This window comes from Heterodontus francisci, chromosome 1 (assembly GCF_036365525.1).
Source record: "Heterodontus francisci isolate sHetFra1 chromosome 1, sHetFra1.hap1, whole genome shotgun sequence".
Classification (NCBI taxonomy): domain Eukaryota; kingdom Metazoa; phylum Chordata; class Chondrichthyes; order Heterodontiformes; family Heterodontidae; genus Heterodontus; species Heterodontus francisci.
Window position 1 is genome coordinate 246,505,949 of NC_090371.1, and position 24,666 is coordinate 246,530,614.

At 42.2% G+C, this 24,666-nt stretch overlaps 1 long non-coding RNA gene across 1 annotated transcript in view; it reads right to left on the reverse strand.

Annotated features, from left to right (window-relative positions):
• The window catches only part of LOC137358231 (uncharacterized), a 148,010-nt gene extending 133,577 nt beyond the window's left edge, over nt 1-14,433 (reverse strand). The window contains exon 1 of the long non-coding RNA XR_010971204.1: nt 14,192-14,433. This is a non-coding gene — a long non-coding RNA (uncharacterized lncRNA). The remainder of the gene's footprint in view (nt 1-14,191) is intronic.
• Nucleotides 14,434-24,666: the final 10,233 nt, after the last annotated feature.

Consider the following 24,666-nt stretch of genomic DNA (forward strand, 5'->3'; position numbering starts at 1 on the left):
ACTCCAGCGGGAATCTGGCATAACCCACCTCAAAGTGGCAGGAGATTTCAGTTGGTTGTGTGAAGACTCTGTAATCTTTGGTGGGGATTGTATTTGAGGACACTAGTGGGCATAACCCTGGTATAATCCTTTCTGCTAGAGTGCTGCCTATCTCCCTTTATTACCTCAAAAGCCACTCTCCCATCCATAGCTGGAGACAATATTAATTCTTTTGAATATGCTGCACTTTTTTCTGCAACTACAGATTGAAAACCTTTAGGGACCCAAATTACATTGTGCAGTTTGAATGCAGATTTATTCATCCCTTTGGATTCCCTTATGTCTCATGAACTGGATAGTGCTCATTGTGATGTTGCTACATCATTCATGTGCTGTGGCCAAAATGTTATGGGCAGTCTGCATGTGCGGGGCAACTCTTATTGTGCATTAGCTTACAATAGAGTGGCTGCAGAGCACAAAGGTAATTCTCTGCAATGGAGTTAACACATTCCCCCAAGTGCAAGGCTTCAGTACAAAACTTCCATTGTGTTACTGCCTTCTATCCCCTTTTTATCTACCCATTATTCTATAGGTACTAGCTGCTCACCATATCTCTCCATGATAGAGCATAATCTCTGAAATGACACAAGTTATTTGACCACACCATCTAATAGAAAAACATTCATTGTCACCTCATAACATATCTTTTCCTATCCCGCATAACACATAATGTAGCACAATGCCATCTAGAACAATATGGAAATAAATAGCAGGAGATGTTAGACAAAGACATTTTCTATATTAAGCTGGTTTAAGTTGGGCCAAATACAATAAATTGAGATGGGAGGTGAAGAGGAAAATAAGGCTGGAAAAGAGAGAATGTGAGAATAGAATGGTAATCAATATAAAAGGAAGCCCAAAAATCTTCTGCTGGCATGTAAATAGTATGTGAGTAATAAGGGGTGGAGTGAGGCCTATTCGGGACAAAAAAGGTAATATATGCTTAGAGACACAGGGAAAGGCTAGAATACTTCACGAGTACATTGTATCAGTGTTTATTAAGAAACAGGAATCTGACAAAATATTGGTAGAAGTGGAGAGAGTAGAGGCAATGGACAAGATAAAAATTGAGAGGGAAATGGTATTGGAAAAGCTGACTATGTTTAAGATAGATAAGTCACCCGGTCCAGATGTCTTGCATCCCAGGTTGCTAAAGGAAGTGGGGGTGGAGATAGCGAAAGGGCTTGCTAAAATCTTCCAATCTTCCCTAGATGAGGGGGAGGTGCCAGAAGATTGGAGAGTGGCAAATGTGACACCCTTATTCAAGAAAGGGTGTAAGGACAGTCCTATCAACTACAGACCAGTTAGTTTAACATCAGTGGTAGGTCAGGTTTTTGAAACAATAATCAGTGAAAAGAATCAACAGGTGCTTGGAGAAGTTCAAGTTAATTAAGGATAGCCAGCACAGATTTGTAAAAGGCAAAGCATGCTTGATTAATCTAATTGAATTTTTTGTTGAAGTAACAGAGAAGGTTGATGAAGGGAATGCAATGGATGTTGTCTATATGGATTTTAAGAAAACATTTGATGAAGTACCACATAAAAGGCTGGTTAACAAAATTGAGGCTCATAGAATAGGAAGGTCAGTGTCCAATTTGATAAAAAAATTGGCTTAAGGACAGAGAACAGTGAGTTACAAGATTATGACAGGCTTAGATAAGTTAGACAAGGAAAAGCTGTTCCCATTAACTGATGGTATAAGGACCAGGGGACACAGATTGAAGGTATTGGACAAGAGATGCAGGGGGAATATGAGAAAGCACTTTTTTTATGTCGCGAGTAGTAATGATCTGTAACTTGTTGCCCACGAGTGTGGTGGAAGCGGAGATAATCAATGATTTCAAATTGGAATTGGATGAGCACTTGAAGGAAATAAAATTGCAGGTCTACCGGGATCAAGTGGGGGAGTGGGACTGACTGGATAGCTCCATGGAGAGTTGACATGAACTCAATGGGCAGAGTGGCCTCCTTCTATGCTGTAAATGAGTCTATGACAAAGAAATGTTCTAATTTGAGCATTTCTAAAATTACCAGCATTAATTTGTGTGGTATTGGTGAGTAGCAGTGCTAGCGCCAAAGATATTGTGCAGTGAAGCCGACTAGGCTGGGGAAGGGAAGCAGCAAAAATAACTTCAATAAGGGAAGTAGCAGGGTAAAAGAGAAGTAGATGTGAAGATACATATTGTCCAATAAGACTAGTTGCTTTTCTAGTTAGTCCAGTTATAAAGACTTCCTCACTCCACAGAAGAAGCATTCAGTGGCAGAGGTAATCATAACTCCTACTTCTGTCCCATTTAAAAGATTACACCAAAGGCTGGTATCTGATGGAAGTTGCAGCAGGAAGTGCTGTCTCTAGACACAGGGCCTCACTTACTCTTTGGCTGTCTGTTTTCTGTGTGTTTGTTTGTCTGATGTCTAACGAAAGCACTTTGGCGCCAGTTTCCTTTTCATGCAGCTTGAGTCAGCTGTAGGATCCTATGACTCTTACAGAAGAACATCAATCATGAAGGCAGAGCAAACACTGGGAAAAGGAATAAGAGAAATGGAGGTAGGGCGGACATGTAACTGTTCCTTTGAGTTGTTGTTTTGGTGACCCCTCTGAGTAACTGGATATTTGAACATGCAGATGACAGCCATCACTGATAGAGCAGTAAGAGTTAATATTATTGATGGCCCCATGGCCTAAGTGCAGGAAAAACAAATATTAGAAGCCCATTGTTAAAATCAAGATGGAGATCTATGCCCTGTCTAAACTACAGCATTCATTCTGGATTTGTTGTAGATCAGCAGTGGATTTGCAATTAAACAAAAATCCAGAATAATCAGTATAAAGTGGCGCAGTGGTGGGGTGGCACAGTGGCGCAGTGGTTAGCACCGCAGCCTCACAGCTCCAGCGACCCGGGTTCAATTCTGGGTACTGCCTGTGTGGAGTTTGCAAGTTCTCCCTGTGTCTGCGTGGGTTTCCTCCGGGTGCTCCGGTTTCCTCCCACATGCCAAAGACTTGCAGGTTGATAGGTAAATTGGCCATTCTAAATTGCCCCTAGTATAGGTAGGTGGTAGGGAAATATGGGGACAGGTGGGGATGTGGTAGGAATATGGAACTAGTGTAGGATTAGTATAAATGGGTGGTTGATGGTCGGCACAGACTCGGTGGGCCGAAGGGCCTGTTTCAGTGCTGTATCTCTAAACTAAAGATTATATATTCCGGTGTTAAGCTGATTTACATGACCCATTACAGCTGAAATCACTTTCAGATTCCTCTTATGTTGGGAAATTGTTTACATATAGACCACAGAAACTCATGGAACTGATGAGCTTGTGTACATGTAAATTGGGGGAGGGAGGGGATTCCAAGTGCAACTATGGCAAGTGTAACTTTTCAAGGCCTGCTGCCCATGATTTTCTGAACCATGTTAATAGCATTAGAGGTACCTTGCTACATAGAAGATGTTGGATAATCTATCCTACAGTCTTTGAGATTAATATATTTTGCTAAGTCCAAAGCAGATGTTGGCAGAATCCTTAGCTACATTTCCTCTTTTAGTAGATTACTTCACAGAGCCTGCTAGAAGTGTCATGTAAGTGTGACAAAACTCAGGAATTTTAATCACAGCATCTGTTGCCATAGGATATCCGGATTAGAAAGGGCTTAATTTTCTCCTAGTTGCAAAGAAATGCCAAAATGACACAAGAAGTTAAAAACATTGACCATAATTTTCCATAGATCTTTGGAAACTGGAATCGTGCCAAAAGACTGGAGGCTGGATAAATATTGAACCCCATTCATGAAAGGCAAAGGCACAAATCAGGAATTATAGACTAGTTAGTCTTTCTGTCCTTTTTTATGTGTGTCACTCCTTCATTCATTACCTTTTACAATGCCGCAGAAGTCAGAAGTGAAATTACCGTCGGATAATGGGGAGTGGGCACCCTGTAGAAGGTAGCCTCCAGCTCCCGAGCCTGCAGACTCAAATCTATGTGGTCCTGCTCTGTAAATAAAAATGCATGATGATCATCATCCTCAACATAGAGACTCTGAAGAACATCTTGGAGAACCTGAAATGAGAACCTGTCATGGTGGAGTCCAATGCCATCCTCAGTGCCATCATTTGAGAAGGATTCGACCCAATGCAACCTAGAGGGGTTGGTGGTGTTGTATGTTTGGTTATCTAGCTAGGACAGATTTCTGCATCTTTAGTAAGTTTTAACAATAACTAGTTTATTGCATACTCACGAAATATGTACAACTTTACAGAAGTATGACTGACTCCTCTGATGCATGCTGCCTCTTCTCCTTAAGTCGCTTACATGTGATCTCTTACATCATAGTGGGAGTTGTTACACACACTGTCCCAGACATTAACTCTTTCAAACCCCTATACTACAGGTGGCATGTGAACCTTACCCATTGATAGACATGTCTGCAGACCAGTCATTGCATCTAATGTGGATGCTTTGATTGCTGGACTTCAGGCCTTGTGGGACTGCTTGGCAAAACTAATAGAAAATGTCTTCTGAGTATTTTGGGAAAAGATCTGTTGGAAGAATACATTCTGGTTGGTCTTCACTTTTGTTGTTGCCTTATGCTGCAAGGCTGTCTTGTTTCCTCTTCCTCCTGCTCCTGTTCTGCCTTCATCATATATGAGAGTGGCCACAGTGAACTCCATGGTGAGGGCTCTTCTCCGTCAGAAGAGAAACATTTCCCTGCCTGAAACTGCTGAAAGGCAGTTTGTAGAATCCTTTTCCAGCAGTTCAGCTGAGAACAGATTTTCTTTATTTTTTTTCAGGTGAAGCTCATGTTTGTGGATATTCAAAGCCTGGAAACTCAATCAAATACTAGTTTGACAATCAGCAGGCAAATTACACTTCTTTTATGCAAGTTTGTCATGCTCACAAGAAGTGCAGCGATGAAAATACGGTAGAGTTGAAGAGTTACAAAAAATTGACTTTTCCTTTAAAATGGTGGACAATGTGCTGCAAAATGGTCACTGAAGGTTGGGCTGACTTGGCCTGTATATTCAAACTGTCTCACTGTCTGTTAAGGATAAAAGGCTATGAAGTGTCAATTACACCCATCCTGAATCCATCAAGAGACATTCCTGATATAAATGGGTTCTTCCAAAACCAAAAAGGTGTTAAGTAGCCACATCCTGGGCCATTGTGTGGTCACAACAGGGAGGGGGCCATGTGTCTCCTAACAGAACCTAATGTAAGAGATTTTTACCTTAAAAGGTAGCTCTCTGGAGAGGGAGGAGAAAGATCACAGAAGCAGTCCAGCCAGTGGATGTGGAAAGAAGCTGAGCAGGCAATAAAGGAGCCCTACTGTTAATTCTACACTTCAACTTGATGCAACGGGGAACTGAAAGTGATCCACCATCTCCAATCTGAAATCTTAACCACCAGAAATCTACAAGAACTCAAGTCATAACTACAAACAACCCAGTCCTGCAACTTTAAAAAGACAGTTCTACTTAGAAGATTCAACAGATTTATGATAAACCACGGACACCTACCTCAATTCAAACCACTTACCCTTTACCTTTCTATCTATCTTTTCTTGTGTGTGTGTGTGTGTATCTGTGTGTGTATCTGTGTGTGAGTGAATGCGTGCGTGGGTGTGGTTGTGACCATTTAAAAAAAAATTCATTCATGGGATGTGGGCGTCACTGGCCAGGCCAGCATTTATTGCCCATCCCTAATTGCCCTTGAGAAGGTGGTGGTGAGCTGCCTTCTTGAACCGTTGCAGTCCATTTGGGGTAGGTATGCCCACAGTGCTGTTAGGAAGGGAGTTCCAGGATTTTGACCCAGTGACAGTGAAGGAATGGCGATATAGTTTCAAGTCAGGATGGTGTGTGACTTGGAGGGGAACTTGCAGGTGGTGGTGTTCCCATGTATTTGCTGCCCTTGTCCTTCTAGTTGGTAGAGGTCATGGGTTTGGAAGGTGCTGTCTAAGGAGCCTTGGTGCATTGCTGCAATGAATATTCAATAAATAGTTAATCTTCTGTTTTAAAACCTACAAGAAAACCTGTCACTCTCTGTTTTTTCGGCAAGTAAAACACTCAGAGCCTAACTCATCATTTTAAACAAAACACAATGGCAGTCAGTGTGAGGTGAACAGTGGGAACCACCCACAATCCTTACCACCTGGCCGTAACAAGCTGAACTTAATTTAGGTGAAAGCCAAATAAAAGTGGCAGAAGGTTTTGCCCTGATTATTCTATCATTTATATATATGTACCACTTCAGTGGCAGGCACATCTTCAACCAGGAGCCAATGCTATCAGAATTTACCCTGTATTTAAGTATGTGTGTAAGTCTGGTGATCCTGACTAGTGCCCCAACCTCTTGTCCCATGAACTGGAACTATATTACTTTAGCACCAAAAAAAATTTGTGTTTCAGGCCATACACCTTTAAAAGTGGTAGTTCGGGAAGAAAAGGCCAGAAAAAGGCACATGTAATTCTGGGTTTTTAACAAAGAGGCATTGGGCTAATTTTGACTTTGAGTGATAGTGTAAAACTGGTGATAACGATTCAGCCAATGGAAGTCACTGGAAATGAAAACCAGAAGAGACGTAGAATAGACAGATGACAATTAGCATAAAAGCAAGGCTGTGGTATTGAATTTGTCCAAGACTTTGGTTAGGCCATGGTTAGAGTATTGCATATTGTTCCAGTATCCCATTGTAGAGCAAATGAAAAGATTCAATAGATTGACAGAAACATAGTGTGACAAAAACCACACTATTAATTTATGGGACATATTAATTTTGCCATATGAAACACTTTGAACTGTTATTGGATTTGAAATAACTTGTATAAGGAGACCACAGCAGTGGCTAAAAACATGGCTGTACATTTGCATTCTAAAGGACAGTTGAATAAGAGAGACAATGAAACTGCTCCCTGGTTCAATTAACCAGATGGATTTTGATCAAGAGACATTGAATGTATAAAAGGCCAGCATTCCACCCCCCAACCCCCACCCCGCCACACTGAGAGTGTCTGCCAAGCTTGGGGGAAAATCCACAAACCTCATCGGGCAGGTTGTTCCAAATAAGGAGCTAGTCACATGACTAACCTGCTGGCCAACTTGGAGTTTTTTGAATTGTGCAGCACAATGGGATGAGTCAAAAGACCAGCAAAACAAGTTTGAAAGTGTGCACTGGGCCCCAATGAGATCTGCAAGGCTTAACTTCAATCAAAGACTTTACATCCAATCCAAAACCAGTAACTAAATTCCATTGACTACTTTAAACCTCCCCCACCTTTAATTCTTTCTCCACCTCTGTCTCTATTTGCATGCGTGTTTATCACGTATGTATGCTAGCATGGTCGCATCGTGTATGTTTAGTAGTTTTAACTGAATTAGAGTTTTAAGGTTAATAAACCTACACCTTTCTTCTTTAAATCTGAGAAAACCTGTCTGGTTGATTTCTTTGCCATTACAATTAGAGAGAAGCGAGCAAGGATTCACTGAGGGGAAGGGGTGTTTTAAAAATTAAACCCTGTTACGGCCAAACCAGGGAAAGACTGAGAGGGGAGCTCTAGACCCTTGCCTCACCTGGTCGTAACAATCTGAGTGAGCAGTTGAGAATGGAACTAAACGCTGTGCAATCATCAGCAAATATCCTGTCTGACCTTATGATGGAGGGAAGATCATTGATGAAGCAGCTGAAGATGGTTGGGTCTGGAACATTACCCTAAGGACTTCCTGCAAGGATGTCCTGGGGCTGAAATAATTGGCCTCCAACAACCACAACCATCTTCCTTTGTGCTAGGTATGACTCCAAACCTTTCCCCCTGATTCCCATTGACTTCAATTTTGATGCCACACAAATCCTTGATGCCACACTTGGTCAAATGCTGTCCTGATGTCAAGGGCAGTCATTTGCACTTCACCTCTGGAATTTAGTTCTTTTCTAGCATAACCTCCTGAGTCTTATTTTCTATGCCTTGGTCAGTAAAGAAAGGTATCCTCTATGCCTTCTTAACCAACATATATACCTGTCCTGCTACCTTCACGGATCTGTGGACATATATTCCAAGGTCCCTCTGTATCTCTACACTTCTCAGTATCCCATCATTTATTGTGTATTCGCTTGCCTTGTTTGCCCTCCCCAAATGCATTACCTCACACTTATCCACATGGAATTCCATTTTTCCACCCAACTGATCAGTCCATCAGTCCTGCAGCTTTCTTCCTCATTATCAACCACACGGCCAATTTTTGCATCATCTGCAAACTTCTGAATCATGTCCCCTACATGTATGTTCAAATCATTGACATATACCGTGAAAAGCTAGGGATCTAATATTGAGCCCTGCTGAACCCCACTGGAAACAACCTCCAGTCACAAAAACACCCGTTGACCATTATCCTTTGCTTCCTGCCACTGAGACAGCTTTGGATCCAATTTACCACTTGCTCTTAGATCCCATAAGTTCTTACTTTTCTGACCAGTCTGCAATGTGGGAACTTCTCAAAAGCCAGGAATGAGAACTGATGCAGAAAGGTTTGGAGGCATGCTCTTTTATTTGAACATAATTAAGGGAGGAATCTGGTAGTGGCTTTCAAATTTAGGATATGTTTTGAAAGAATAAATAACAGTTGATCATTTCTACTGGCTTTCAAATCAGTAAGAAGTGGGTATAGACTGAGGATTATCATTAGAAGAATGAACAGGGAAGTTGGGATATTTTTTCCACACTGGATTGCTTTACTACAAGTAGTTGTTGCGGCTGAAACTAATTGAAAAAGAAGAATCTAAAGTATTTGAGGGAAAGGGTAGGAAAGGGGACTAGAGTAGATAATTTGAGATGAAGATCGAGCAGCGGCACAGGAGTGATGGATGGAATGACCTCCGTTTACATTAAAAATGGCAGCTTTGGCTCAGTGATCGGCTGCTTGTCACTGAGTTAGAAGGTTGTGGGTTCAAGCACCACTCTAGACTTGTGCACATAATTCACGTTAGCACTTCTGTTGGTGATGCCGCCTTTCGGACAAGAACTTAAACTAAGGCTTGATCTGCCTTCTTGGTTAGATTACCAGCTCTGGTTGGAGCCATTCCTGGATGGTTGATCGCATGATATTCAGACCACACGACACAGATCACATGACACCTGATTATGTGACATCAGCAAATATTATTGCGTTTACCTTATAAAGTTTGAGTTCCCTCAGTTGAATATCTTTCCTTGTGGTTTTGTGCCAGCCAATGTTGTGAGTGAATTTTTGAGAACAAGGAAGCCATTCATGAGCAGAAGAAAGGAAAATAAGGGAGAAGGAAGGATTCACAGGGGGAAACCAGAGGTGGGAGGAATTAATAACTAAAGTGACTCACTGAAATTGCACCGATAACTATTAGTAATACTGGTAACACTCAGATTCCTCACATAGCCAACAGTAATGCAACAACTCACTGATAATCTATATGTAACATCCTGATACACTACCTGCAGATACCAGTGATCCTATAACCTGCTGATATTAACCTTGTAACTACAGTCGGGATCCTCCTGCACTGCACAAGTTGTGGTCTCCCCAGTCAATGTCACATTCAATAAGCCTGATCTCTCCCCATATCTCCTTGGAAACTATTTTGGACTCAGGGTCTGTGTGAAAATGATAACTCTGATCTGTACCTGGACTTCACATGTTAAAACCAGGTGGTCCAGGCGAACCTGACTTAAACCAAGAGATCACATAAAGGGCAGTGGGCTTTATGTTTAGGGCACTTCTCATGGTCATATCATTTTAAACTCAGCTCAGCACCAACATTTCTAAACTACTTCCTTGTCACAGACTCAATAAAGCAACGGTTTCATAGGATTATAGAAATTATAGCACAGGCTATTCGAGCTGGTGCTGTCTCCTGTAACCTCATTCCCCACACCCCACCCCAGATCTTTTAAATCCTTCCTTTTCAAATACTTATACCATGTACTTTCAAATGATGTTCTGCTCTCTGTCTCAATAGCCACATGGTGAAGCATCCCATGATCAAAAGACTGCAGTGAAAAAACCTTCCTTATCTCTTGGATTCTGTATCCTTGTTCTCCATTTTTTCACCTGTGGAATCAACCTTTCATTATTTACCATAGTAAAACCCATTCCAAACACCCCTTACTCTCTCAGCACCACTCTCACTTATCACTTACTGCTGTTGCTCCTGCTTTGCAGGAAAAGCTGTGTCCTATGTCAACTTTCACCCTATTCCCCAAGCTTCCTCCCACATAAGCCCCAATTCCTCTGACTCTCAGTCTCCAGTCTCCCTCGCTCACCACTTCTGAGCCTTAATCTTACAAACTCTTTATCCTAGTATCCATCTTTCCCACCGAGAAGCCATATCCCTCTCTCCCACCGAGCATCTATAACACTCAACCCTATTCCAGAGTGTCCCTCTCTTGCCTTAAGCCCCCATCCTCCATAGTCTAGACTCTCTCCCTCTCTTCCCAAGCCCTCATCCTCCATTGTCTGAACCCCAGTCGATTGTCACTCTCTCCTTAAGCCCCCATTCCCCATTTCATGGTCACTCACTCTTCTTCCCGCTGTTCCCTAGTTCCTGTTCACATTCTTCAAGCCCAGCCCCACACCTTATACTACTCTGTCTCATTCTCTCCTCGCTCCAGAGCTCCAGCTATTTCTCCTGCAGGGAGGCGATGTCACTGACCGGAGGTTTCTGTCTGACATAAGCTGGTAAAGTCACAGAATGGGAAAGAGTGCTGCTGCAGTGAGAAATTTAAAGATGGAAATCCTAGCAGAAATGGCCAGAAGATTCATACCACATTGAGAAACTCCTGGGTAATCCGGGAGTGTTGCTGATCCTACAGGTAGATGTAAATGGTCCCATTGACATTATTCGAAGAAGAGCAGGCGAGTAGTCCTGATGTCCTGACCAACACTTATCCCTCAATCACTATCATTAAAAACATTATCTGGGCTCCTATCGCATTGCTCTTTGTGGGACTTTGGTATGTGCAAATTGTGTTGACCTACAGTGATTACACTTAAATAGTTGACTTCGGTCCCTTTTACAAATTTTGTTCCTTAGCCACCGATTTCATTCCCCTCCTTAACCACTGCCAGAGGCTGAACAAGACTGTTTGCAGCTGCGGCGTCCTATTTGACCCTGAACTTCTGACTCCAAATCTTTTCCATCAAAAAGACTTTCTATTTCCACTTCTGTAATATTGCCCATTTCATCTGCTGCCTTAGCCCATCTGATGCTTAAACCCTCATTCATGTTTTTTTAGATCCATACTTGACTCTGTCTCCCAGCTTCCACCCTCCGCAAACAATCCTCAGTTGAGGGAAGAGGAAGTCAAATCGGAAGCACCAGTATGGAAGGTTGCAGTGTCCGAACAGATGCGACTGAGACAGAGCAACTGGGAGAATGGAAAAGAGTCCTTGCAGGAAGTGGGGTGTGAGAAAGTGTAGTCTAGGTAGCTGTGGGAGTCCATGGGCTTATAGTGAATATTGGTTGCTAGCCTATCCCCAGAAATGGAGACAGAGAAATCAAGGAAGGGAAGGGAAGAGTTGGAGATGGACCCTGTGAAGATGAGAGAAGGATGGAAATTGGAAACAATTTCAATGAAATTTTCCAGTTCAGGGCGGAAGCAGGAAGCGACACCGATACAATTATCAATGTTTTTTTTTGAGTTTTTAGAGATACAGCACTGAAACAGGCCCTTCGGCCCACCTAGTCTGTGCCGACCATCAACCACCCATTTATACTAATCCGACACTAATCCCATATTCCTACCACATCTCCACCTGTCCCTATATTCCCCTACCTATACTAGGGGCAATTGCTAATGGCCAATTTACCTATCAACCTGCAAGTCTTTGACATGTGGGAGGAAACCGGAGCACCTGGAGGAAACCCACGCAGACACAGGGAGAACTTGCAAACTCCACACAGGCAGTACCCAGAATTGAACTCGGGTCACTGGAGCTGTGAGGCTGCGGTGCTAACCACTGCGCCACTGTGCCAGATGAAGAGGTGAAGGAAGGGGCCTGAGTAGGACGAGAGCAAAGAAAGGGGCGGCACAGTGGCGCAGTGGTTAGCACCGCAGCCTCACAGCTCCAGCAACCCGGGTTCAATTCTGGGTACTGCCTGTGTGGAGTTTGCAAGTTCTCCCTGTGTCTGCGTGGGTTTCCTCCGGGTGCTCCGGTTTCCTCCCACATGCCAAAAGACTTGCAGGTTGATAGGTTAATTGGCCATTATAAATTGCCCCTAGTATAGGTAGATGGTAGGGGAATATAGGGACAGGTGGGGATGTGGTAGGAATATGGAATTAGTGTAGGATTAGTATAAATGGGTGGTTGATGGTCGGCACAGACTCGGTGGGCCGAAGGGCCTGTTTCAGTGCTGTACCTCTAAACTAATGTTCCACATATCCCACAAATGGCAGGCATAGCTAAGACCCAGGTGGGTACCCATAGCAACAACTTTATTTGGAGGAAGTGAATTGAGTTGAAGGAAAAGTTGTTCAATGTGAGAACAAGTTCAGCCAGGTGGAGGGTGGTGGTGGTGGATGGGGACTGGTTAGGGTCTCTGTTCAAGGAAGAAGCGGAGAGCCCTCAGACCGTCCTGTTTCCTTCTTAATACCTTTACTTTGTGTTCAGATAGCTGCTGTCCTGCCATTTACACCACATCCAGACACATCTTTTGTTTCTCTACTTGTCTTTGTACCATGAAATCTTTTGTCATTTAATCTCTCCTGCCCTCCACTCTATCACAGACCTTCCCTTTTGTTCGTCTTCTTCCCTCCACTCTTTCAGGTGCTCAAAACCTATTTCTAACCTTTGCCAGTTCTGATGAAAGGTCACTGACCTGAAATGTTAACTCTGTTTTGCTCTCACCAGATGCTGCCGGATCGGCTGAGTATTTCCAACATTTTCTGTTTTTATTTTAGATCTCTGGCATCCGCAGTATTTTGCTTTTGCTTCAAAAGTACTTCATTATCTGTAAAGTGCTTTGAGATGTTTGGTGGGCATGAAAGGTGCTATATAAATGCAAACCTTTCTTTTTTTTAAGGTTGTGGCTTTTTATTTCCAGATGTAAAAGAAAATGAATTCACATTTTCAAACTGGCATGGTGGGATATTAATATCGTTGGATTATCAGTCCTAGCCTACAGATTACTTGTCCAGTAACATAACAACTATGAGAATGTACTTATTTGTACCTTCCATTATGTTCATGTTGCAAGAGTGGACTATTATAACTCATTTAGAATGCTGTGACCTGGGTCTTCATCTGAACTATATCATATACTTCTATCACCCTTGTGCTTCTCAAGTTCCACTAGCTTTCCCTGGCCCCAGAAATTGTCTTTAAAATTACTCCATGTCCAGGCCCCACCCTGCAGTATATCCCCTCCACTCCTCTGACACCTGCTTACTTCTTATTTCCTATTACCTCCACTTCACCATTGGTGTTTGCTACTTCAATCACTGTCTTTGTTCATTGGAGCTCTCACACAATGCCTTCACCTTGCCACCTTTACTCTTGCTTCCAAAGTTACCCCACTCCTTCGCCGTGTCTTTGGCTCCCTTAACTATTCTCTCATTTTTCTTTTCCTCTAAGCTCTGCATCTACTTTTCCCTTCTCCATCCTGTTACGGAATCTTTCTGCAAACGAGGAATGTTTTAGAATTGTAAATGGTTGTTGTTTGACACAGTGTTAGAATTACTTCAAAGGATCTGGCGATTAGGTATCAGGTCAAACTGAAGCTTGAACAATCAAGATTTGTTAATTCACTCTGTTTGGAAGCCCAGGGAAAAGGGTAGTTTTTGCAGCATCTGAGAATCAATGGGAGCACACTGGCTTACTCATCCTAGTGTGAACAGGGCATTAGTTCAGAGACAAGACTCCACTTTCGGACCGCCGATTTTAAGGGAGCTGTACATCTTGCTATTGACATCTGTCTAGTGTAAGTGCTTAATGACAATCTCCCATTCGTTCCTGCAATAAAGGAGAATGCAACACGTAAAGCTAGCTGGTAATTTAAAAAACAAGGCACCTGACCTGAGACAGAGCTGTGTATAAAGATGACGATCGCTGCAAAAATATTTGTAAACTCACACAGTAAGGGGAGTACTATTAAATCTCTCTCAAGATTATAAATAAAAAAAAACATACTCACATGCCAGGATTCCAAATAGCTTCCTTTGGGCCATTACCTGCTTTTGCTATCAAAGACATGAAAATGGGAAAAGCAGAAAGCTGGCCTTAGTTCATCCCTTTCCTCCGAGGCCTTAGAACCTATCAATACATGCCTAATGTTTCCATTAATTTGATCTGGTTCGCCAGTGCAATTAACTGGAAATTGGACAAACTAGCATAAATGATCAAGGAATTTTAAGTGCAAATTACATTGAGCTGAAATTAAGCTTCCGTGATCTTTAATGCTGGTTTAAAAAAACAGTGTTCAGGAAGCCACAAAACCGTTCACGCCCCAGATCAAAATAATAAGCATCACAAGTTTCCGTCGATTGCTCCTGTTGGCGACCATTTAAGAAGGCTCTTAAAATTAACATATGAACATACATACGTACATACAAACATAAGAATTAGGAGCAGGAGTAGGCCATTCGGCCCCTCAAGTCTGCTCTGCCATTTGATAAGATCATAGCTGACCTGATCATGGCCTCAACTCTACTTTCCTCTCTACCCCCATAACACTTGACTCCCTTGTCAATCAAGAATAAATCTAACTCAGCCTTAAAAATATTCCAAGAACCTGCCTCCACTGCTCTTTGTGGAAGAGAATTCCACAGCCAAATAACCCTTTGAGAGAAAAACATTTCTCCTCATCTCCGTCTTAAATGGGAGACCCCTTATTTTTTAAACTGTGTCCCCTGGTTCTGGTCTCTGTCATAAGGGGAAGCATCCTCTCAACATCCACCCTGTCAAGTTTCCTCAAGATCTTATATATTTAAGTAAGATCACCTCTCATCCTTCTAAACTCCAACGAATACAGGTCCAACCTGTCCAACCTTTCCTCATAAGATAATCCTCTCATCCCAGCAATCAGTCGAGTGAACCTTTTCCGAACTGCTTCTAATGCAGTTATATCCTTTCTTAAGTAAGGTGTTCTTTTTTAGGTGCTAAGGCACTAACAAGGATTTTAAAAAAGTTTTTAAATATTAAAATAAATTTAATTTATTCAGAAACTGACTAGTGTACATCAATGAAATTAGTAAATGGTTCAGTATTGTTCTTTTAATTTTATTTTCAGTGTTTAATATCAGGTTACTCGCAGGTATTGGGCTAGACACTCTTATTAAAATTGTTTATTTTTTGTGATAAATGTGTTTTCAGTCATGTTAATAAAAAATATTAAGGAATATTTTAATACAATAAAATAAAGCAATTATGTTCTATTATGTTGCCTGATTGCACTGGTTTATTGCAACTTTTACGTTTGTGATTAGACAAATGATTTTGAGTGAAACTTGAACCCAGAAGTTCATTTTAGAAAATCAGCACAATTTTAAGTGTAATTTGCACCCAGATTATTAACTGCGCCCAAAGCAGAACTCTACCCTAATGTGTTTCAGAAACAGTCATAAGATCGCGTTGCCACTGCTAAAATTGCTTCTGGTTACCACCAATGGGAATGCAGCCATATTAGGCCCATCATCTTTACTGACCATTCGCTTCCATTGCAGTGCCAGTTGTAGTAATGGCGATAGTGCTGGGCTCCTTTTCATTGCATAGACATTGCATTGTAGCTGCAACTTGCGTTCATGATTTTGAATATTATGTACACATAATGGAATTGTTTTACCTGATTTTATTTTGCAAAAGAGTCAGCTGTGAAATTCAGAAATAATAAAGCCCCAAGGACATTATCAGCAGCCTCTTCGATTGAAATAGAAATACTACATATCGGAACATTGTTGCAGTATTACTTTTCTATCCCTAGTGTTTTGTTGTTCATTCAAAACTATCTTTGATGGATAGAACCAAGGGGCAGTGGTCTGGGAATTCAGGAATTATTATCAGCCTGGGAGAATCTTGACAATGGGGTCCTACAGCGTCTGTTTTCGGACCATTTTATTTAATATTTTTATAAATGATCTGGAGTTAGGTGACACAAACGCAGTGGTTAGCACCGCAGCCTCACAGCTCCAGCGACCCGGGTTCAATTCTGGGTACTGCCTGTGTGGAGTTTGCAAGTTCGCCCTGTGTCTGCGTGGGTTTCCTCCGGGTGCTCCGGTTTCCTCCCACATGCCAAAGACTTGCAGGTTGATAGGTAAATTGGCCATTATAAATTGCCCCTCGTGTAGGTAGGTGGTAGGGAAATATAGGGGACAGGTGGGGATGTGGTAGGAATATGGAATTAGTGCAGGATTAGTATAAATGGGTGGTTGATGGTCGGCACAGACTCGGTGGGCCGAAGGGCCTGTTTCAGTGCTGTATCTCTAAACTAAACTAAACTAAACTAAACACAGTGGTTAAATTTTCAGTTGCTCCAAAGCTAATGAAGATGGTAGACGACAAAGCTGAAAAGGATGAGCAACACAGGAAGCTGCAAAGTATTTCACAAAAAAAAATCCAGGATGGAACTATTACTTAAATAGAAACATAGAAAATAGGAGCAGGAGTAGGCCATTCGGCCCTTCAAGTCTGCTCTGCCATTCAAAACAGATCATGGCTGATTGTCTAATTCAGTACCCTGTTCCCGCTTTCTCCCCATATCCCTTGATCCCTTTGGCATTGAGAAATATATCTATCTCCTTCTTGAATATATTTAATGACTTGGCCTCCACTGCCCTCTGCAGTAGAGAATTCAACAGATTCGCCACCCTCTGAGTGAAGAAATTTCTCCTCATCTCAGTTCTAAATGGCATACCTCGTATCCTGAGACTGTGACCTGTGGTTCTGGACTCCCCAGCCATCGGGAACATCCTCCTTGCGTCGAGACTTGTCAGAATTTTATAGGATTCCATGAGCCCCCCTCTCATTCTTCTAAACTCTAGTGAATATAGGCCTAGTCGATCCAATCTTTCCTCATACATCAATCCTGCCATCCCAGGAACCAGCCTTGTAAATCTTCTTTGCACTCCGTCCATGGCAAGACCATCTTTCCTCAGATAAGGAGATCAAAACTGCACACAATATTCCAGATGTGGTCTCACCAAGACCCTGTATAACTGCAGTAAGGCATCCTTCCTTCTGTACTCAAATCCTCTTGCAATGAAGGCCAACATACCATTTGCCTTCCTAACTGCTTGCTGCACCTGAATGCTTGCTTTCAGCGACTGGTGTACAAGCACATCCAGGTCTTGTTGCACCTCCCCTTTTCCCAATCTATCACCATTCAGATAATAATCTGCCTTTCTGTTTTTACAACCAAAGTGGATAACCTCACATTTATCCACATTATACTGCATCTGCCATGCATTTGCCCACTCATCCAACTTGTAAAAATCACATTGGAAACTCTTTGCATCCTCCTCACAGCTCACATTCTCCCCAGCTTTGTGTCGTCCGCAAACTTGGAAATGTTACATTTAGTTCCCTCTCCCAAGTCATTATTGTGAGTATTGTGAATAGCTGGGGCCCAAGCACTGATCCCTGCGGTACCCCACTAGTCACTGCCTGCCACCTGGAAAAAGACCAGTTTATTCCTACTCTCTGTTTCCTGTCTGCCAACAAATTCTCAGTCCATACCAGTATATTACCCCCAATCCCATGTGCTTTAATTTTGCACACTAACCTCTCATGTGGGACCTTATCAAAAGCCTTCTAAAAATCCAAATACACCACATCCACTGGTTCTCCCCTATCTGTTCTGCTATGTCTATTCGCCTATGAAAAGAAGATAATGGGCAGGATTTTCCCAGACCCCATGGAGGCTGCTTTGGAGGTGGACGTGCTAGCAAATTCGTGGCAGAGGATGGTGTGCTGGTTGCCTGACATGTTGCCATGATTTTTACAGAGGCGGCTTCACGGCGATGACGTCAACCCGAATTGAAGCTATGGGAAGCCAACTGAGCCTATCACAGTCAGGTGAGAAGGGGTCAAAGGGCTTACCTTTTTTCCCTCTCCCTGTTTGGACACAACAGCTTTAATTCTTTCTTAAAGTGGAGGTACTGGTCAATTCAATAGGTGTTTGATTATGTACTTGCTGTGATCATAACAAAAAACAATCGGACAGATTTTCTTGAGTTAACAAAGAAAGAGATTAACTTTATTATACCTAAACTGAACTAATAAAATAATAAACAATGTGCCAACTTTCACTCACACACATACTCTGGAGGTTTACACACACAAATAGGTTAGAGATTGGGGAAAGGTAGATTGGTTGAGTTAGAGCCCATTAAAAAAAGGGTATGCAGCCTATGGAGATTGGTGATTCAGCTGGCTTCTAGCTGAATTCAGTGGTCCTGAGGCTTTTAGTTTGAAGAAGTAGATGACTGGTTCAATGGGGATGATTTCCTCCAATGGGGTTTCTGATTGTAGCCAGTGTGTGCAAAGGTAGTCAGTTAACAAGCAGAATTCAAAGCTTGTAAGCTGGAATGGAGAGAGAGAGAGAGAGGGACCCCCCACTTGGGTCGGCACGTGTCAAAGTCCAGAAGCTTCTTCTTTTGCTGTAGAGAAAATACAAGCTTAAAACCACAGATGGGGAGAGGCTTGTCATATGACAGTCACTCAGTGATTCAAACATAGCAGTTGGCAGTATTTCTTCTGGCTAAAAGAAAAAGAACAAGCAGTTCCTGGGTCTTGGCTCTTGCTGGGGGAATGAGCAGACATTTCATCTCCCTCCTCACAGGCCTTTCAATGTAGAATGCACTGTTGCAAATTAGGTGGCCATCCTAAGCTGCCAGCACAGTCATTTTTTTTAATCTGTTCTTTTTTAAATATTCAAAAAAATATAAATTCAGATCTCCAGTCAGTGGATTAAAGAAAATTATCATTCAACAAAGCAAGTTGGGATGACAAGCCCATTAATCATGCAATTGACTGCAACTGAGCTAGAGAAACGCAATCTTGTCAGCATCACATGGGTCCCTTGCTGTGTTAGCACCCTGGCAAGTAAGATGAGGTGGCTGCACACTGGGAGGTCCAAGATGTGTTACAGCTGAAGGTGTTTTAAAGGCTACTGGCAGAAAATGGAAAGGCTGCTGTCTTCCCATATCACACCTTTGCCATTGAGTGTGGAATCTCTGCAGATGGATGTCTCCAATCTTCATTGGCCTGATGAGGTCTCAGCCACTCCCCTGATACTGATGGCAGCTCCATTTCTTCCCTGCTGCTCCTGCTCAGCAAGGATTCCACTGGTCACACCGGCCTCCCTTGCAATGGCCCACACGGTCTTTAGCTCTGGCCTCCAGAACTCGCCTGCTGTGCCTATTCAAAGAACAAAGAACAGTACAGCACAGGAACAGGCCATTCGGCCCTCCAAGCCTGCGCCGATCTTGATGCCTGTCTAAACTAAAACCTTCTGCATTTCTGGGGACCGTATCCCTCTATTCCCATCCTATTCATGTATTTCTCAAGATGCCTCTTAAACATCGCTATCGTACCTGCTTCCACCACCTCCCCCGGCAGCAAGTTCCCAGGCACTCACCACCCTCTGTGTAAAGAACTTGCCTCGCACGTCCCCTCTAAACTTTGCCCCTCTCACCTTAAACCTATGTCCCCTAGTAACTGACTCTTCCACCCTGGGAAAAAGCTTCTGACTATCCACTCTGTCCATGCCACTCATAACTTTGTAAACCTCTATCATGTCGCCCCCTCCACCTCCGTCGTTCCAGTGAAAATAATCCGAGTTTATCCAACCTCTCCTCATAGCTTATGCCCTCTAGACCAGGCAACATCCTGGTAAACCTCTTCTGTACCCTCTCCAAAGCCTCCACCTCCTTCTTGTAGTGTGGCAACCAGAATTGCACGCAATATTCCAAGTGTGGCCTAACTAAAGTTCTGTACAGCTGCAGCATGACTTGCCAATTTTTATACTTTATGCCCCGACCGATGAAGGCAAGCATGCCGTATGCCTTCTTGACTACCTTATCCACCTGCATTGCCACTTTCAGTGACCTGTGGACCTGTACGCCCAGATCTCTCTGCTTGTCAATACTCCTAAGGGTTCTGCCATTTACTGTATACTTCCCACTTGTATTAGACCTTCTGAATTAAACTCCATCTGCCATTTCTCCGCCCAAGTCTCCAACCGATCTATATCCTGCTGTATCCTTTGACAATCCTCATCACTATCCGCAACTCCACCAAACTTTGTGTCGTCCGCAAACTTACTAATCAGACCAGCTACATTTTCCTCCAAATCATTTATATATACACTACAAACAGCAAAGGTCCCAGCACTGATCCCAGCGGAACACCACCAGTCACAGCCCTCCATTCAGAAAATCACCCTTCCACTGCTACCCTCTGTCTTCTATGACTGAGCCAGTTCTGTATCCATCTTGCCAGCTCACCTCTGATCCCGTGTGACTTCACCTTTTGTACCAGTCTGTCATGAGGGACCTTGTCAAAGGCTTTACTGAAGTCCATATAGACAACATCCACCACCCTTCCTTCATCAATCATCTTCGTCACTTCCTCAAAAAACTCAATCAAATTAGTGAGTCACGACCTCCCCTTCACAAAACCATGCTGCCTCTCGCTAATAAGTTCATTTGTTTCCAAATGGGAGTAAATCCTGTCCCAAAGAATCCTCTCTAATAATTTCCCTACCACTGATGTAAGGCTCACCGGTCTATAATTTCCTGGATTATCCTTGCTACCCTTCTTAAACAAAGGATCAACATTGGCTATTCTCCAGTCCTCTAGGACCTCACCTGTCGCCAATGAGGATACAAAGATTTCTGTCAAGGCCCCAGCAATTTCTTCCCTTGCCTCCCTCAGTATTCTGGGGTAGATCCCATCAGGCCCTGGGGACTTATCTACCTTAATGCTTTGCAAGACGCCCAACACCTCCTCTTTTTTGATATTGACATGACCCAGACTATCTACACTTCCTTCCTGAGAATCATCATCCACCAAGTCCTTTTCTTTGGTGAATACTGATGCAAAGTACTCATTTAGTACCTCGCTCATTTTCTCTGGCTCCACACATAGATTCCCTCCTCTGTCCTTGAGTGGGCCAACCCTTTCCCAGGTTACCTTCTTGCTCTTTATCTATGTATAAAAAGCTTTGGGATTCTCCTTAATCCTGTTTGCCAATGACAATGATATTCGGATGGTGAATGCAGAGGGGACCTACTAATTGGCTGCCTCCCATGAAATTAAGCTGGGAGGTGTGCTGCCACATTGAGCAGGGTCAGGACCTGGCTCCTAATTATTTTCTTAGTTGGCAAAATTAAGGCCAATTTTTTTTTAAATTCTTTCATGGGGTGTGGGCATCACTGGCAAGGTCAGCATGTGTTGCCCATCCCTAATTGCCCTTGACAACTGTGTGGCTTACTAGGCCATTTCAGCAGGCAGTTAACCACATTGCTGTGGTTCTGGAGTTACATGTAGGCAGAGCAACTAATGATGGCAGATTTCCTTCCCTAAAGGAAGGACATTGGTGACCCAGATGGGTTTTGTGACAGTCGATGATAGTTTCATGGCACCATTACTGAGACTAAATTTCAAATCCAGATTTTTATGAATTGAATTTAAATTCCATGCTGCTGTGGTGGGATTTGAACCTGTGCTCCCAGGGCATTAGCATGGGTCTCTGGATTACTAGTTCAGTGATACTACCACTGCACCACCATCTCCCCCACGTGTGTGGAAGAGATCCGGGGAAGCTGACAGACAATAAATTGAAGCTATTACAACAGTGCTTGATGGCAATTAGTAAAACAAATCAGGTGTTGGGACATATTAAAAGGTAAATATTGAGCCGAAATTGTTAAAGAATCCTGCCACTTAACAACTTATTGGTCCAATCTGATTTAGAACACTTTGTACAGTTCTCATCACCACAGTACAATAAAGATATTGCAGCAATTGAAAGGATACAGGAAAAAAAGCAACCAGAATGATTGACAGGATGGAAACATTAGAGTATGCAGAGCAAATATGTAAATTAGGCAAATTCTCATTGGAAAAAGGAAGGTTGAGAGGTGATATGAGGGACCAGAGTGCTTCATCAACACCCAGAAGCAACTTTTAATTTAAATTGATAAATTTACTTTAAATTTGGTTTTATTTAGAGTTAAATGTTGCTGCCCCTTCAAAAGGGGCACCAGCAAACTCTTAAATTTTCAGTTGTTACAAAGTTACCAGAAGTGTCATTGTCATCCTTAAAGAATGAACAAAAAGAGGAGGTAATATGTTTTCCAACATCTACAATAGTTTGCTTGTGTTGAGGTAATATGATTGCTGTTTTTAGGCTTCTAAAGGGACTCGGTAATGTAGATCGTGAGAAGCTATCTCACCTTTTCCAGAACAGTAGAACCAGAGGACATGACCCACACTTGAAAGGGGGTAAATTCATCCTTAATCTGCAGAAACAATTTTAGTGAGTGACTCATCAATCTTATGGAACAGGCTTCCTAGGGAGATCGTAGAAGCATTTTGTTTTGATGCATCAAATGAAAATTAGATAGATTTCTTTCAGAAAATAAAATTTTGGGATGCAGTATGTAAGTAATTTGAGACTTGACATGTGGTAAGAGTAACATGGTTGGGAGGAACAGATGTATTTGGGCCACTGGTTCCTGAAGCTCTCCACCACTGGGCTCTTTCTTATGTCCTGTCTGGGTCTGTTGTAGACTAATTGATGGAGATTGATTGCCATGATTAGTCAACAACTCCATTATCATTGTATCATGCGACCAAAATTGATGATAAATGGCGAACTAAATGGACTGTGATCTTTCTTCATTTAGCAGTTCCTATGGTCCTATAAAGTAATTACTACTTTTTAAAGACTGAAAGATGGAGAGTTATTTTAAAAGAGGCATTAACTCATTAATAACACACTATCTTCAAAGGATGCTAAAACCACACAGCATAATTTTGAGGCTATAGTATTTGCTGACTTTATATTTCATTCCACTCCAATCTAAACAAGTACTGAACATGTTGTTTCACAGAGCTGTCAAGGAAATATTGGGGTTAAGATTTCCGATCAAAGTAAGCAACAGAGATTGTAAACTTAATTAAAGATGTTTATTTTTCACTGTGAGAAGTATCAGAATGGGTTCATATTTTAAACAAAATTGAATTTCACTCCCAAGAGTGTAACTTCATGGCATAATCTTTTATGTGCATCTAGGGTTTGGTACATACTCTGACTGCGTTGCACAGAGGCAAGCTGCACCTTCGACTAGTGAAACTATGTTCAAATGGGATACCATGATATGCCTGTGCTGTGGTTAGGGGTATTGTAGGTCTGCACTCACACACTATACAGTGAGCTGTGCTACCCATTATGTGAGTCAGGATGGGCTCTAGGTACCTGTACCTGTCTAATGAGGGATCAGTTTATCAGCTGTCTATTGACTAATTTGTGATTACCCTTCTGTGAGATGGAAGATAAATGGTGCCTCTTTGGAGTTGAGTTGGCTCCAAGATTACATAACCTAGAATCTGTGGTAGACTCAGTAATCCAAAACTAGGCCACACAGGTTTATAGTATTATAAAAGAAAAATACTGTGGATGCTGGAAATCTGAAATAAAAACAGAAAGCGCTGGAAATGCTCAGCAGGTCTGGCAGCATCTGTGGAGAGAGAAACAGAGTTAATGTTGCAGGTCTGTGACCTTTCATGATGAAAGGTCACAAACCTGAAATGCTAACTCTGTTTCTCTCTCCACAGATGCTGCCACACCGGCTGAGTATTTCCAGTGCTTTCTGTCTTTATTTCAGGTTTATAGTATTGTATGGTTCTATAGCTGGTTAACCATTTGCCTGTTTTTTTGACGGCAGCTAGAGGAATAGAACTGCCATTGGAGATTAGGAGTTTTTCTGTTCAGCACTGGATAATGCAAGTCAATAATCTAATGGGAAAAGTAGTCCATGTTGCATAAGAAGCAGACTGCTTACCAGTACTTTGAGTGGTAAAAGGAGTGGTTTCAGTTGAGCAAACTTCAGCAATGTCCCTGCACACACTTGGGGACTCCCTAGGCCTTTTTCTTTTCAACCTATGCTGATGGTCCCTGTCTTGGGTAAAGTGGGGTGTTGCTCTATAGGAACAGATTATGGAAATTAGTGTGAGTGGTTATCATATTGCTGTTTACTACATTCATTTCTAATTCGTCTCTCTGATATTTTAACTTATTTATTTCAAATGGTTTAACACCACTGCTAAAATAGCAGAGAGAGAATAATTTGACTCAAGTATGTTTCGTGTTTGTTCAAAAGCATCACTCAGAATAATTCCAGACTAATATCGGGCAAATGGAAACTGTACTCAAGTGGTAGTTTGGTTTGGAGACTCTTAAACATGGTGATAGGATTTTTCAAATATCAGAAAAATTAAAAAAATGAATATTCCATTTATCATCAAGAAAAAAAAAGCAGGTATTTAGTGTGATTAGCTTCCTCGACTGGCTTATGGAAGATATTTTGCTTTGCGCAAATTGTAAGATTAATCGAGTACAACTAAAAGCATTTGGCAAAGCTGTGCAAAGAAGTTGGATGGAAAGAT